Source organism: Vicia villosa, unplaced genomic scaffold (genome assembly GCF_029867415.1).
Source record: "Vicia villosa cultivar HV-30 ecotype Madison, WI unplaced genomic scaffold, Vvil1.0 ctg.000813F_1_1, whole genome shotgun sequence".
Taxonomy (NCBI): domain Eukaryota; kingdom Viridiplantae; phylum Streptophyta; class Magnoliopsida; order Fabales; family Fabaceae; genus Vicia; species Vicia villosa.
Genome location: NW_026705358.1, coordinates 337,562 through 344,777, shown reverse-complemented (window position 1 = coordinate 344,777; position 7,216 = coordinate 337,562).

Sequence of the window (7,216 nt, the reverse complement as noted above, 5' to 3'; positions counted from 1 at the left end):
GAATTGAAATATGTAGTTATAAGTTCATCCAGGTTCTAAGTGTTATGTATCTGCATAATTATGATTAATGTATGGTTCTTATGTGAAGTAAATGTGACATCCCATATATGATTAAATTTTCTGCACTCTGATTTTATTAATATTCGATGGGGAGAATTGGGGTGTTACATCTCTCGATCAAAATATCCCATATATTATCCTGTTCAACCAAAATCCTGATTTTAAGTTTCTTAGGGTATTTGGTTGTACTTGTTTTTCCTTACTCAGCCCTTATAATTCTCACAAAATTGATTTTAGATCACATGAGTGCCTCATTTTAAGGCACTCCACAACTCACAAAGGTTACAAGTGTCTCTCACTAAGTGGCATAATTTTCATTTCTAAGGGTATCTTTTTTAATGAAGCAAGATTCCCATATCATGACTTATTTCCCTCTACTAAATCTTCTACCTCAACCTCTATTCCATCTTCCTCCTCATCCATATTCACTCTCAACACCATTGTTCTACCCAATGTTCCTCCTCCTACTGAAGTTTCCATGACTTCCAGCTCTTTTTCTTCCTATTCTCGTCCTGGCAACAATACTACTACTCATGTGTCATCTCCCTTTGCGCCTACCGACCATGTTTCTACTACCTTCTCTCCTTCCATGATTAATTCTCCATCTAATGCTCCTACTTCACCATCTTCTTCTTCTTCAGTCTCTACTCTTAGAGATCCTTCTCTTCATTCTCATCCTACTAATTCCCATTCCATGACAACTAGAACCAAGTCTAGTGTCCATTTACCTCGCCTTAACCCTTTTATTTTCCTTCTTCATTATGGGCCTAAGAGTGTTAAGGTAGCACTCAAAGATCCTAAGTGGTTTGCTGCAATACAAGAGGAGTATAGTTCCTTAGAAAGAAAAAAAACCTGACATTGGTACCGCTGCCTCCTAACAGAAAAGCTATAGGGTGCAAGTGGTTTTTTTTTGTGTCAAGGAAAATACTGATGGGTTAGTAAATAAATATAAATCTAGGCTTGTCACTAAAGGGTTTCATCACGTCTAGGGGGCTGACTTTAATGAAACCTTTCCCCTATTATTAAACTTGTCACCATTAGAATTATTCTCACATTAGCTCTCACTTACAAATGGTCTATACAGCAGCTGGACATTAATAATGCATTTCTATGGTTTCCTTGAAGAAGAGGTTTATATGATGCAGTCTCCCAAATTTACATCCAACAACTCATCTCTGGTATGTCACTTACACAAGGCCTTGTATGGCCTCCGGTAGGCCCCACAAAAGTAGTTTGGGAGACTCAAAACAACCCTCATATCCTTTGGTTTTTTCAACAGCAAGTGTAACACTTCTATGTTTATCTACAAACACCAAAGTGCTATTATCTACATGTTGGTTTATGTTGATGATATAATCATCATAGGTAACTCTACTGCTCTCATTCAGCAAGTCACTAAACAGGTTCATCATGTGTTTTCTCTTAAGAAACTTGGGGACTTAGATTATTTTCTTGGCCTTGAAGTAAAGAAGTTGCCTAATGGAAATATGCTTCTCACTCAATACAAATATCTCAGAGATTTTCTTGTCAAAACGACGTGTGTGGCTCTAATTCTCTTTCTACTCCTATGGCTTCTGACCGTTCACCAATTTTACATACTTTCCGTTAATTATTTGATGAAAAACCTCTCATTTCGGTAAAAATTTAGTTTAGTTTTTTATCGTTTTAACTTAGTTATTTTGTATTTTGCAAATTCGTACTTGTTTGATTTTTATTTATAATTAGATGCTTTTGATACCTTGGTTTGGTAGTTGTTTGTGATTTCAGATGCAATTGAGGCGCAACAAAAGAAGTAGACGGAAAAATTCCATAAAGTCGTGGTTTTCCAAGTCATCCCGTGTAAAGAAGAGATGAAAAAAATGAAGAAAAAAAAGAAAAAATAAATGACACGGGCGCCCGTGTCAATGTTACTGATGGAAAAGGGAAGCAAAAGAGTGGACATAAGCTGACACGGGAACCCGTGTCAATTGACACACCCGTGTCAATTTGGCTGGGCAAGAAGGGATGAAAGGCGTGTGAGGCAGAAGCTGACACGGGCGCCCGTGTCAGCAGTTCTGGACAGATTTTTCAGCTTTTTTAGTTTTTGCAATTTTTGACTCATTAAGGGCGTTTTGGACATTCTGCATCACAAATGAACAACCTAACACTATTTAGACCTAGTTTTTGGAAAGCATTAGGATTATCTTGGATCATATTGGAGATTTCTACAAGGAGAGAAGATCAATCAAGGGTTTGGAAAAGGGAGATCATCAAGAGCGGAAGCAATTGAAGATTGAAGCAATCCTCATCTCTTGTAATGTTTACAATTACCTTTGTGGTTTTCTTAATTACTATAAGTAGCTAAACATATTTATGTTAAGGGGATGTCCCTGAATCACTTTTATGTAATGAATTGAGTACCGTTGTTTTACGAATTTGAAGTTTCTATGAATTTAGTTTAGTTTCAAAGTATCTCATGCGTCATTCTATTGGAAAATATTATGTTGATTTACGGTTAAGGTTAGGTCGGAAAAACCACCTTAACGCTTTTTGAATAATAACACTACCGGTAAACCACTTAGGAATAAGGATTTGACGGTATTGATCATCTATTCTTGGTTTTTTTTACAAGGTTCTTGATGCAACAATTTAGTTGTTAAGGAATTGAAACTGAATTTTAGTGCCAAATAGATTTTCCGCTAAGGAATTAGGGGAAATTAATATTGAGAATTGATACTAAATCATATAGACAACTCTTTCGTAAGATAGCGGTCATGTGAATTACAGGGCAGTTCATACATCTACCTTAGCATATCTTCTCATATTTGTACAAAGTCAACTTTTATTTATTATTACTTTTAAATATAGTCTTTTTAACTAAATCAAACCAACCAAACCCACACCTGATGACCTTTTGTTCACTTGAATTATAATTCTCACTTATATTGCCACAGCAGTCCTCGAGATCGATACTTGGATAATCTCCACTTTAATAACTACATCGGTAGAAAGTAGTACACTTGCTATTTTTCCGATCAATTTTTTGGCACCGTTGCCGGGGACTGCCAAAATATAAGTTTAATAATAATTCAATTGGATTTTTACTGCTCTGCAACTAAAATTTTAATTTTCTGTTATTTTATTTGCTCACTACTAATAATTGTCTAATCTTTGTATGCGAGGTAAGGCCTCAGCAGAATTTCCTTTTGACGCAGAGCCAGAACGATCGTTGCGAGCTAGACTTCAAAAAGCAAGACAAGAGAGATCGGAAGCGATAGAAGAAAATCTGATAGCTTCGGAATCTGATAACGAGGATACTTTTTATGTTCATTCTGAGCACTCGGATTCGGAGGCTGAAACTATGGCAGCCCCGTAGAAATACTGTTAGGTGATTATGGTGGAGCAAATGCACCAGCTGGCCGGATGACAATAGTCAATCAACCGGTCGATGTTGCCCACTTTCAGTTGCACCCGGCAACAATACGACAACTTGAGAAGAAACCTTTCTCTGGAAGAATCAATGAAGATGTAAACAAGCATTTGCAAAGGTTTCTTACTATGACTGCATCGTTGAAAATAGAGAGGCATTCTGAAGAGGCAAAGAAACTAGTGATGTTTCCGTTCACTTTGTTAGATGATGCTGAAGAGTGGTTTTACTCTTTACCTGCTGGAAGTATCACCACTTGGCAACAAATGGAGCCAACATTTTTAAATGAGTATTTTCCTAATTCTGTGTATATCCGCAAAAGATATGACATAGTAAATTTTAAACAGAAGGAAGGAGAATCACTCGGAGAAAACGAAACATAAGCGTTAAAAACTAAGTACGTTAAATAAAAACGGGAAAAAAACCCGCAAATATGCCCAACTACGGCCATCTAGGCCGAGATGGTTAATGTGCATACAAGATTAAAATGGGGGGCATACCCCCCAGAAATAACAACATTTCAAAATACGGGCGCGCAAGCCCCACACTTAGACACAAAAAGAAAATCTTCAAACACCTTCCTCAACTAGGACCTCCTCGGCTTCCTGCGTCACGGGCTCCTCCCCAAAGGCCGGAGAAACAATCTGGTTTCCCTCCACACGACGGTAAGGCCCGGTACCTTCAACCACCAACTCCACCCCCGGATTCTTCAATTTAAGCTGGGCCACAGTGGAATGATAGGTATCCTCGGCAGCCGCCACACAATTGCTCCCCAAGACTCTGATATATTGAATCAATTCTGCCCAGGTTAAAAGAGCCCTCTCCTCTTCCGACTCATCCTCAGCGGGAGTCTGAGAACAACGAAGAGAGGCCTCTCTAACCGAGGAAGATAACATTGTTCCATACAGAGTCCTAGAGAGCAAGGTGTATTGACCTTGCAGGTCTACCAGAGCACCCTCCTTTTCGCTCAGCCGAGCCTTCACAACATCCAGTTCTTCACCCTGTTTCTTCAGCAGCTGGTCCTTCTCCTCCAAGGCAGAGGCCTTCATCCTAACTTGCTTATGAAGCAACCTCGCGGCCTCCGCTGACAAAGGTGCAGAACGGGCATAGAGAGTGGCCATCTCCAGAAGCCGGACCATAGTCGAAGCATCCTGCACAAGGAACCTCTGACGAACAGAAGGCTCCAAACCCTCAATGTGCAGAGATTCAGCACGCAGAATATTCAAGGAAGGTCCACCTTCGAAGAATCTGGGCTGGAGAAAGCACGAAGGAAGGGTGAAGATATCAGCAGTCTCTTCATGGGTAAGATCCACAACTTTAGTCCTCTGGCGCTTGCGGCGGACCAAGGCGTTCGGATCAGGCTGTGGGCGGAGGGGAGAAGGAAGCACCGTAACTGGCCTCAAAGATTCATCTTGATCGCAATTCCTCAGGGGGGGAACCAGCAACACCAGCAGAGGAGGAGGAAGCACCCGAACCCGCAATCGGGGACCTTTGCACAGCTTCCAACCGAGGACCAGCACTTTTCTTAACAATCCCTTTCAACTTGCTGGCTTGCCTAAGCATCCGATCATGACGGGAACGATCCATTGACTCTGCAAAAAGAAAAAGAAAAACGTGAGAAATCTGCCCCTCATAAAACCAGTGAGAAAGGAAGCTACTAAAACAACAGAGTTAAAATAAAAGACGGAACAAAATAAATAAGGGTGGTACCCAAATAAGCAAACACTCCCTCATCGGTACCCCCAGCTAGAAGCTCCTTAATACTAATCACCCGAGGCTCTCTAATCGGCTCCCCGTCATCGCCAATGACCGGTATCCCCGAGCGGTCCACTTTGGCAACGACGGGAAGACCCTGCACGAACCGCTGAAGAACATCATAATCCCTTCGAGCATCATCGTCCAAATCAGAAAGCCTGGTGATGTATTGGTCGGTCCCATATCGGAAGTGATCCCGCGACCAGAAAAACCTAAAATTATACCGACGAGAGGTGACGGGCTCCCCAATGTCACTAAGCACCGGACGACCATGGACATCCAGAGTCGGCACGCGATCAAAGACACTTTCTCGAGCTTCCCGAGAGTGAGGACGAATGAGGAAGAACCGAGACTTATAACCCTTTAAAGAGTCAGAATAAGACTTAAAAACCTTTTTGGAATGCTTTAGAGACACCCATCCGTAACGGGCATCGTTCATCGTACGCTGAACACAAAATATATAAAAGAACAGAGAGAGCGTTGCCCCTATCTTCAAATGCGCACAAACCAATTCAAAGGCCCGGATAAAAGCAATTGAATTAGGGTGAAACCGCCCAGGAGCCACCTCCAAATGGTTAAGCACCGCCACTTGGAATTCAGTGAAGGGGGCACGAAAACCCATTTCCCAGAACACCACCTCGTACATAGGAATTAAATCTGGGGTGTACACATCACAGATTCGGTCGTCTCGGCTAGAATCAGAACCGACTAACCTTCGCCCACCTCGGTAAAAATATCAGAGTCATCCTCCACAAAATAGCTCTCTATGTCTAGTGCCTCCTGGTGCACCCAGGCCCACTGAGGCGCCTCTTGTCAGGCCGGAGGGGTTGAGGACGACGAGTCCGACGCCATTGGACGAGTTTCATCGGTCATTTTCACCTGAAACACATGAGAGAACAGTGAATTCGACAATTAAATCAAATCCACCCTTCCACCATCGTCCAGAGTGAAAGGGCACATCAACGATCCATAGACCAGATGAACCACGTCCTTGCCCCTCCACAAACACAAATTCCGAGCCAGACAAAGTTCGCGCCCGGGAAAAGGGCAAAAACGCAGAACATCTAACTATGACGCACGCATACGAAGAGAAAACACCAAAAGCATAAGCAAACGTCTATCGACGGTACAAAAAGCTGGAATCTAAAGATAAACTCAGCAAAATGTTGCCGTGGACGACGGAGAAACCTCTTATCTCCGCCATACGCCACCACATTCATCATCTATCCTCATCAAAGTCTTCCTAAAAACCTACCCTAACCACATGCAATCGGTTCTAAACAGTGATCGAAGCATAAAAATACAGAACGTATGGATTAAAAGGTAACTTACAGGTACGATTTTGATTGAAGAATCTGTAACAAACAGCACTGCAAGAAGAAAGGCCGACGAAGAGAGAACGAAACGACTGAAACTTGAAAAGTTTGGAAACATGAGGGGTTCTGCTATTTATAAGAGGCATAAGGCACCACGAGCGCCGCACGTGCTATACTATTCAGAGGAATGGCAATCACTAACCCTATAGCCTAGGGAATAGATTAGCCATCATTTCGCATTAAATGCGACACGCCCCTATCAACTTTTTTGAAACGACACGCTTCCTTACTCCCGGCCTAACCCTTCTTCTCCCCGGAAACGCACGGCCTACCTCCCTCGGATAGCCTGGGCTCGGACCCTCGGATCAACATCCTATAAGTCGTCCCTCCTCTTACCGGAAGCAACGACTTGGGGGGATCCTGTTCTGGACCGGCCCAATACAATTAATTGGGCCATTCCCGCCTTCGGCCCAACACACTTCAGATCACGCGTGGCGGTTTCCATCCGATCAGACCGGGCAAACTTGCCAAGTAACCGACCACGAGGACCCCTCGTGCTCGGTAAACAACCAGCCCACGCGTCTTCTAAATATCCGCCCTAGAATGAGGAGTATAATTCGTTCCAAAAAACCCTATAAATAGCCCTCTACATACACAGGGCAAGGTAACCTTTTTCTTA